Here is a 10746-nt window from a genome sequence, read left to right as displayed (position 1 = left end):
TTTGCCTAACAAGGTGCTATATAAACATAAATGGTAAAAAGCAGCATCAGCACAGTAAGAAAGAGGTTACATTAAGCACTGAACTGCTGTTGCTAATATGAGAGGGAGGCCTTGATTCACCTTTCAAGATCATGTAGATTTTCTGGAAGACAGAGCCTGGCTCACAGATTTCAGGCAGCCCAGAATTCTCCTACTCACATAGCATTAGCTAAGCCCCACTCCTGTGTCCTGTGTTCCTTCCTGGTCTCTCTGTTACTAAATATCTACAGAGCCTAACAACAGCCATTAAACAACAAATTGCAGAGAATTGAGACACCTAATGGCCAACAAATTAATGCTCTTAATCTGGGGCCAGTAGGTATTTTCCATAATGTACAAATAAGTTTGGAATCACATAGACAATTACATGGAGGGAAATTGTTTAACCCTTTCCCGCACAAAGACGTAACTGTACGTCCTCGCGCGGGTGCGGGCGTGCCTCATGTAGCCCGGGGCCGCGGCTATTAGCGGGCACGGTCCGATGGCCGTGCTCGCTAATAAGGTAATCAGATGCAGCTGTCAAAGATGATTTTTTTTCTGGTTTCGCAGTGTACTTTATGCAAAAATTCAGCCTTTCTTTGCAAAGTACAATTTGTGACGCAAAAAATAAGGGCTCATGTGGGTCTCTAGGTGGAAAAATGCAAGTGCTATGGCCTTTTAACCCCTTAACGACATCGGGCGTAAATTTATGCCCTGATGCCGGTAAGGGAGTTCAGAGCGGGGCCGCGCGGCGACCCCGCTCTGAACCGCGGCGGTCCCGGGTGCCCGGGTGGCCGGGTGCGGACCGTGCCCGCTAATACAGTAATCAGATGCAGCTGTCAAACATGACAGCTGCATCCGATTACCGGACACAGCGTCATCCCTGGTGTCTAGTGGGAAGATCGCTCCTCCGGGATGTTATCCCGGAGGAGCGATCTCCGTAACTGAAGCCGGCCGGGGACCGCTCCAAGATGGCGCCGTCCCCGGCTCAGCACTCGTTTGTTTCCGGCTGCAGCAGCCGAAAGCAAACGAGTGCCGATCTCATGGATCTCTGCAGCATATCTATGCTGCAGAGATCTCAATGAGAGATCAAAGCACTTATACTAGAAGTCCCCCAGGGGGGCTTCTAATATAAGTGTAAAAGTAAAAAAAAAGTGTCATTATTAGTAAAAAGCCCCCTCCCCTAATAAAAGTCTTCCCAGGTTATAAATAAATAAAAGTCTTCCCAGGTTATAAATAAAAGTAAATAAATAAATAAACATGTTTTCTATCGCCGCGTGCGTAATCGCCCGAACTATTAATTAATCACATTCCTGATCTCGCACGGTAAACGGCGTCAGCGCAAAAAAATCCCAAAGTGCAAAATTGCGCATTTTTGGTCGCATCAAATCCAGAAAAATTGTAATAAAAAGCGATCAAAAAGTCGTATATGCGCAATCAAGGTACCGATAGAAAGAACACATCATGGCGCAAAAAATGACACCTCACACAGCCCCATAGACCAAAGGATAAAAGCGTTATAAGCCTGGGAATGGAGCGGTTTTAAGTGACGTATATTTGTTGACAATGGTTTAAATTTTTTACAGGCCATTAGATACAATATAAGTTATACATGTTATATATCATTTTAATCGTAATGACTTGAGAAACATATATAACAAGTCAGTTTTACCCCAGGGCGAATGGCGTAAAAACACATTTCCCCCAAATAAACAAAATGCGTTTTTTTTTTTTCAATTTCACCACACTTTGAATTTTTTTCTGGTTTTGCAGTGTACTTTATGCAAAAATTCAGCCTGTCATTGCAAAGTACAATTAGTGATGCAAAAAATAAGGGCTCATGTGGGTCTTTTATTGGAAAAATGCAAGTGCTATGGCCTTTTAAGCACAAGGAGGAAAAACCGAAAACACAAAAATCGAAATTGGCTCTGTCCTTAAGGGGTTAAACACAAGGAGGCAAAAACGAAAACACAAAAGCGAAAATTGGCTCCGTCCTTAAGAGGTTAAAGGAGAAGTTCAATGACATTTTTCATTAATGTATTGCCCCCCAAAAGTTATACAAATCCCCAATATACAAACGGGAAATGCTTATAAAGTGCTTTTTTTTCCCTGCACTTACTACTGCATCAAGGCTTCACTTCCTGGATAAAATGGTGATGTCACGACTTGACTCCCAGAGCTGTACAAGCTGCTGGAGAGAATGATGGCAAAGGGATGCTCAGTGTCCCCCCAGTGTCCTGTGTCCTTCAGTGTCCCCCTGCCATCATCCTCTCCAGCAGCCACAGCCTGCACAGCTCTGGGAGTCTGCTTGTGACATCACCATGTTATCCAGGAAGTGAAGCCTTGATGCAGTAGTAAGTGCAGGAAAAAAAGCACTTTATCAGCACTTCCCATAATAAGTGTATATTGGTGATTTGTGTAACTTTTGAGGACAGTTCGCTGGACTTCTCCTTTAATAATTAATAAATATATTTATTTAGCTTACTTTCCTTTTTTCTTGATATGCCACTCATTCCCTCCCACTGTTAACAGCTCCTTGTCTAGGTTACCGACTATCACACTGCTCTAAAAACAGTGATCTGGCCAGCATATATGTAGATATATTATACAGTATATTTACACTATATTTCTATATATACCCTATAAGTATGTATATGTGTGTTTGTGTGTGTGTGTGTGTGTGTGTATGTGTGTATATATATATATATATATATATATATATATATATATATATATATATATACAATTTATTTGTATAGCGATATAGTGTAAATTAACTTTATATAATATTCTATTCTGTATAATGTATGTAATGTATTTGCAAAAATATCTTAGGTAATAAGCTCTACAAGTATTGATTTAGATGTGAATAACTCTTTATGTGATATTTTTCTGTTTAATTCAGTGTAAGAAAACTGTGTTTCTTTGGGTCTTTTCTGAGATGTAAAACTGTAAACGTAATCTGTTTTGGTGCCATTTCATGTCTAAAAAAATAAATAAATAAGAAGTTTTGTTAAGTTCAGTTCTTCCAGGAATACATTTACTATGACTGTGCACTAGTTCTGATTGCATGGATATGGTACAATGTTGCCATCTAGTGAAGAGTTGGGCATGTTGAATATGTGTGTGAACAGTGTATAGAAGTGCAGCAAAATACTTAGTAAAATATTTGAATTCACTAATGCATTGCAAAAATAAAAACTACAAACTGCAACAACAAAATAAAAACTACAAAACAGTTATTGATCACATCAGAAAGACAACCTATGGGAAGGGGGCTCATTTCATAGAGGATTACTTCTTATTGGGTGGAGTTACCTGCAGATGCCTTAATACCATATAGATGCACTGAGGGAGCCTAACTACTTTGTTTGGGCACAGAGGGTAACTTACCACTGTAAGAGGGCACAGGGGGCCTCGCTACTACATGGCAGCACAGAGAGCCCTCATAATATATAGAGGCACAGAAGGGCCAAATACTATATGTGAGCACAATGAGGCCTAACTACTAAATAGGGGACACAAAGGAGTCCAGCTGCTATATGAATGCACAGATGAGGCTTAAATACTATAAGAGGGGCACAGAGAGTCCTAACTACTATGTGGATACAGAAGGGCAAAACTACTATATGGGGGCATAGAGGGGACTAACTACTAAGTTGGCCAAAAGGATGGTGAACGAAAGGGTCCTTCTGCGCAGGCCGTTATTCACACACACTTGATTGGTCTTTACAAATAAGGGCAGAAGGGCCCTTTCTTTTTCCATGCTTTTGGCTATTTATCCCGGACCCTCGAATAGTGTGCATTGTCATACTTCTGCTGCGTCTGGTTACTACAGATTTACGCTATTAATGGTTGTTGTGGCTACACACAACCTACCCAGGTGAGCAGTCTACTGGAATATTCCCTTTGTGGGGTATTGAAGCTTATCACCCTATGAGGTGCTCTGCCTTTTTTCTTTTTGTTTTGTTGTAGAACTATTAAGTTGGGACATGGAGGGGCCTAACTACTATATGGATGCACTGAGAAAGCCTAACTACTATATAGAGGCACCTAACTACTATATGCAGGCACAGAGAAGGCCTATCTTCTATATCCAGGGTGTCAAACTCAGGCCCTCCAGCTGTTGCAAAACTACAATTCCCATCATGCTTGGACAGCCAAAGCTTTAGCTGTCCAGGCATGATGGGAATTGCAGTTTTGTAACAGCTGGAGGGCCTGAGTTTGACACCTGTGTTCTATATGGAGTCACAGGGGGTATGAGGGTACAGATGGGGATCTTACTACTGTGTGAGGGCATAGAGGGGGCTTGAGTATTATCTGAGGGCATAAATACTACATGGAGCTCAAAGTAGGCACTGTTACAGTGTGGAGCAATACAGATGGAGACTGTGCAATGAGTTGAGGATGGTGATGTTGTTTTCTATCTATAGACTTCTATAGGGGGAAAATGCTATTAGAAGGTCATGTCTATATGCATTTTGGCATTTCTCCTGCCATTAACACCCCAATTCTTCATTAGAAAGCCTGCAGTCACATAATAAAAAGGATTACATGACTTATAATAAAAATGGTAATAAAATGCCATAAAGGGAATAAAATGGCAGAAATATACACTAAATTGAAATCACACCAGAAAAACTGCAAAAAAAGGCAGTAACAATTTGGCATTTATGTGTCTGATAGAAACCCGACTATTGTAGCAAAGCTAAGTCTAGGCCAGCCCAGGAGGGACACTATAGAGGTTCCTTGCACCTTGTACCTGTGAGTCCTTGAGAAAAATGATGTGAATTTTAAAACCAATTTGATGTTCCAGTAATGATTCAGGGGTACATAGTAACAGAGGTGAAAAGGTATCCACTCAATTATTTTGTGTTTAATAACTGTAATTATTGTAGATCGCTTTGTAGAGATTTGTATTTACTTTGACATTAACAAATTTTTAATTGATCAGTGTTTATAATGTAATTAAATCTACTGTAATTCAATATTTTATACAATAGGAAATGAAAAAGTCAAAGAGGATCATCTTGAAGTCAATGTAATTATGTGTTTATATTTATACCGATTAAATTAAATTAATAAAAATGATGTTTTAAGTATATAAATGATAGTAGAATGGAAAAAAAGAAGAACAGTTATACGTATTAAGTACTTATGAGGTAAATTCTTAGGCCTTTATGGCCTTTTATCAGGGGTCTCCTACCTGTGGGACTGAAGCTGTGGCAAAACATCACTTCCTAGCATGCCGGGCTGTTTGGGCATGCAGATACTTGTAATTTTGCAACAGCTAGAAAGGTTATAGACCAGTGCTTTACTTCCCATGATTAAGTGCATGAAAATAAACTATTGATATTAGTCCATAATATCACATGTACCATATCTGGCTGCTAAGCACGATATCTGTCCTAAAACCCCCTGTGGACCTCCAAGTGAACCGTGAGCTGGAACCTCATCCAAACCCAAAAACAACTCCCTAAAACAAAAGAAAAAACATAACAATAAGACCCCTGCCCAAGAGAGCATCAGTACACCCAACCTCAGGCAGACCATAGATCTATGGACCTCATTTCTTCCCATGCTGGCCAAGAGTCCAAGGGCCACAATAACCAACAGCAAACCTTAGTGCAAAAAACACCTCTGACTCAGCATAGAAAACTTAAGGCAAACAGGCAATGTCCATTTCTCCAGTTCCTGAAACATAGGGGGGAGAGGGAAGAGCGGAAAGAAAGGGAGGAGGGAGGGAAGAAAAGGGGAGGGGGGGTGAAGGGAAAAGGGCAGGGGGAGGAGGGGAAAGGGGAGAGAGAGAGAGAGAGAGAGAGAGAGAGAGAGAGAGAGAGAGAAAAAAAGGGGGGAGGGGGGCAGGAAGAAGGAGAGAGCACACTTCAAACAAAGAAAAAAAAAAAGAACAGGAGGCATGTCAAGGCAAAAAATCCCCGGCAGGGGAGGAACTGCTAATGTCTCTCTCGCCCATGTAAGCAGCAAAGCATAGACACTAAACAGGACCCACAGTGCATAGCATAGCTTCCCATTGCGGGCGATACAGAGCAGAACCTGCAGGTAGCGGCATCGCTAGATGAACGGGTCCCGGAGGTAGGTTCTACAGACATGCTGGCTTAATGGCAAGACTGGCCACTGATCTTGCGGGAGTCATGACATAGAAGGGTTTAGGGCTGTGTTGTCTTTGTCTTGGGCTCGTTGAAACTACAGGTAAGAGGTTAGCCAAATATTCCTTCAGCCATTTGGTCGCGTCTTCGACCGCTGTGAAGGACTGCATGGAGCCATCCTGATGAAATACCTTTAGCACTGCTGGATACAATAAGGTAAATCTGACTTGCTTTTTAGGCAGCGCTGTGCATATGGGGGAGAACAGTTTTCTCTTGCGCGTAACTTCCATAGAAAAGTCTCTGAAGATGAGGAGTCGGTGACCATCCAGTCGGAGCCCCTCCTGAGTATTTCGGAAGGCCCGCTGGATAGCCACTTAGTCAAGTATTTAGACTTTACTGACAATTACTTGCCTAGGCCGTTCCCTCTGCGATAAGCTGGGGTGGGGGGGGGGGGGGTGCCCTTGTCAGGTGACTGGCGTACTTCCAGACCCGATCTTTGTGCCCTTTCAACTTTACACTGGCGCAGGAGGCCTAGCAGGGAGGGGATGATTACCTCACACAGTCGAAGCAAGTCCCTTTGACGGATTCTGGGACCCCAGCAATCCGGAGGTTGTTCTGTGTGTCCCAGGAGTTGGAAGAGTCCTCCAGCACACTTGTTCTATCTTCGGCTGCCATTATACACGCCACCTGAGCTTGCACTTCCATCTTCAACTGTTTCATGGCCACGGTCACTGCAGCCGTGACTGATTCCTGTAGTGCTGGGATGATGCGCTTCACAACCTCCGCCGCCAAAGCCGCATAGTCTAAAACAAAAGTGTCCCCCTCTTTTCCTCCCAACGAGTCCCTCTCCGATCTGTCTGGTGAGGCCGCTCGTGGAGATTCAGGAGGCGGTGCCATGTTGGCATCCTTCCCTCTGGTCTTGCGGGACCTGGAACGGTGCTTCTGCTTGACCTGCTTCCCCTTTTTGTGGACAAAACGATCCAAGGTAGGGGCAGAAGTGTGTAAAGGACGGGCACGGTTGCTGCTGAGCAGAGCCAAGGTCACTCGTGGCTTACAGCATGGCGCCGGAACCGGAAGTCTCTATTACTATTAGTCAATAGTGTAGAAATAGAAATGTGAAGCACTACCTACCATTCCAGAGTATACCAACAAAACACCCATAGGCATAAATTCCATAAAAATATATTTTTATTACAAAATATTCTAAAATGTTACAATATCATGATTACAGCTGTGCAAAAAGAGGCCCTATATTAACACTGCACAACCACATATGTGCATGCAGGAATAAGTCAAAAAGTAACAAAGCAGTAAGGATAGTCTCGGCACTACCACCAGAGGGAAAACCGCACCATGTGAACAGTCCCTTAGGTCCTTAATGTCCACAGGTGGTGCTCAATCAACAAATAGATTGTAGTGGAATCATAGACTGTAAAAGTTTGGAAAGTTGAGACACTCACCACCGCATCTTCATAAAATAAATAGCTTTATTCACATAAATGCAGGTACATAGATACAGACGAGTGAATGGGCAACAACCTGTTTCGCGTGTCTAATCACGCTTCCTCTCGGCCCTAACGTCATCACGTTAGGGTGCGTTTACACAGAAAGATTTATCTGACAGATATTGGAAGCCAAAGCCAGGAATGGATTTAAAAAGAGGATAGATCCCAGTCTTTCCTTTATGACCTAATCCCTGTTTATAGTCTGTTCCTGGTTTTAGCTTCAAAGATCTGTCAAATAAGTCCTTTTAAAGGTTAACTAATTATATAGACCAAACACATGGGGAAAAAAACATGAAAAAAAACCCAAACCACATACTTCAACAAAACATTTCTTTGCCAACAGCGATACATCATATTTATCATATCATCATCTCATCATATTTATAATTTTAATAGTAACCATGTAAATCAGAACGATCATTGAGACCGAATGGCCCCAAAGCTTCAGTCCTCATTATGATTTCTGTTTCTTTCTTTATAAGACGACTGTCTCTGCTGCCTCCTACGGGTGTGTTCCCAGTCCCATATAACACAGTTCAGACACATCGCTATTGTGGACAAATCGCATATGGGCTATTACCTTTGGACATCCTTTACCTGATCGTATGGACCTTACATGCTCTGCAAAACGTTTATGCATGGGGCGGGTTTTACCAATATAATAAAAACCGCAACTGCATATTAAAACATAAACTTCAAATGCAGTGCGGCAGGTGATAAAATCCCTTATCTCCTAATAGTGAGTTCCCCCTGTTCTACCTCCAAATGAACATCCAAAAAGTCTATTTTATTTTTTCCATAAACGGCCGTAAATTACATGTTGAAAGTGTTGGCATTAATATACTCCACAAATTGATTGAATTCATCCTCAGAGCCAGACCACACTATCAACACGTCATCTATATATCTAAGATAGAGTGCTATCTTAGATATAAATGGATATTGTACACAGTAAATAATATTATCCTGTAATTCCGCTAGATATAGATCTGCGAATGTAGGTGCCACGGGTGTCCCCATCGCGGTCCCAGCCTGCTGGCCATTCCATTGGCCAGCAAACTGGAACGCATTATAATGAAGGACAAACCCCAAGAAATTGCAAAGAAAATCAGTAAATAATTCACCACTGCCATTACGCAAGAGCCAATGCCGGATAGCCTGCACACCCGCATCCTGTGAAAAAAAGAAAAATAATGAAACACACACATGGTTGGGTCAGAATAAATTATGCGGTAATTATAAGTGTGGTAATTGCAACTACTGTGGAAATCTAAAAGAGTCAAAATAGTGAGATTGGGTGGTACTTTGTGGGAGATAAGGGATTTTATCACCTGCCGCACTGCCTTTGTAGTTTATGCTTTAATATGCAGATGTGTTTTTTATTATATTGGTAAAACCCGCCCCATATATAAACGTTTTGCAGAGCATGTAAGGTCCATACGATCAGGTAAAGGATGTCCAAAGGTAATAGCCCATATGCGATCTGTCCACAATAGCGATGTGTCTGAACTGTGTTATATTGAACTGTTGCAGGTTAAGAACACACCCGTAGGAGGCAGCAGAGACAGTCGTCTTATAAAGAAAGAAACAGAAATCATAATGAGGACTGAAGCTTTGGGGCCATTAGGTCTCAATGATCGTTCTGATTTACATGGTTACTATTAAAATTATAAATATGATGAGATGATGATATGATAAATATGATGTATCGCTGTTGGCAAAGAAATGTTTTTTTCTTTTAACAGGTGGTGTGTTGAAGTATGTGGTTTTGTTTTTTTTCATGTTTTTTTCCCCATGTGTTTGGTCTATGTAATTAGTTAACCTTTAAAAGGACTGTGTAACGTGATGAAGTTAGGGCTGAGAGGAAGCGTGGTGATTAGACACATGAAACAGGTTGTTGCCCATTCACTCGTCTGTATCTATGTACCTGCATTTATGTGAATAAAGCTATTTATTTTATGAAGATGGGGTGGTGAGTGCCTCAACTTTCCAAACTCTTACAGTCTATGGCTGGGTTCACACTACGTATATTTAAGTCAGTATTGTGGTCCTCATATTGCAACCAAAACCAGGAGTGGATTAAAAACACAGAAAGGATCTGTTCACACATGTTGAAATTGAGTGGATGGCCGCCATATAACAGTAAATAACTGCCATTATTTCAATATAACAGCCGTTTTAAAATAACAGCAAATATTTGCCATTAAATGGCGGCCATCCACTCAATTTCAAAATTGTGTGAACAGATCCTTTCTGTGTTTTTAATCCACTCCTGGTTTTGGTTGCAATATGAGGACCACAATACTGACTGAAATATACGTAGTGTGAACTGCCCCTGGGCACATTACTGTATATTGTGAGCTAAGGAAGGGATCAGATGCTAATTTGTAAGGCTGGCAGAGGCTTTACTGATCGTTTAGGTTTGAATATAACCCAGTCTCTTAGCTCCTAAATAACTCTTTTAGGAAAAACAACTTTTAAAGTCAAAAAGTAACCTGCCATTGCATCTTGCCCAGAAAATGGTACACAAATAAAGGAGTTGTCCAGCGAAAATCTTTTTCTTTCAAATCAACTGGTGTCAGAAAGTTATATAGATTTGTAATTTTTTCTATTAAAGTGACACAGTGCTCTCTGCTGACATCTCTGGACGAGACAGGAACTGTCCAGAATAGGAGAGGTTTTCTATGGGGATTCATAGAAAACCGAGAAAGAGTTCCTGTCTGGGCCAGAGAAATCAGCAGAGAGCACTGAGATTTTCGCTGGACAACCCCTTTAGGTTTTCCTATCCCATCCCTACCATCCCAGAGGTAGCACACTGACACACAGAATCACACATTCAACTTTGTGTGGAAATGCATCCACAAGACAAATGGGTCCAAGATTCCAGAAGTACAATATAATCACAGCGTCAAAAAAGATTGGAACGGATGTAGAGAAGGAAGGAAGTAGCTAGGTTATGTCTGCTTCATGGCATACCCCACTTTGTCAAGAGTATGTGCATTTACTAACCTTTTTCATCCCTTATTTTTAACTACCAGTATCCTGAAAACTAGTGATGGGTAGTTCATGAATGATTAGTTTAAAAGTATTCAAAGTAAGCGTCTGCACAGGGGCCC

The sequence above is a fragment of the Dendropsophus ebraccatus genome, chromosome 2 (genome assembly GCF_027789765.1).
Source record: "Dendropsophus ebraccatus isolate aDenEbr1 chromosome 2, aDenEbr1.pat, whole genome shotgun sequence".
NCBI lineage: Eukaryota > Metazoa > Chordata > Amphibia > Anura > Hylidae > Dendropsophus > Dendropsophus ebraccatus.
This window is presented reverse-complemented; position numbering follows the sequence as displayed.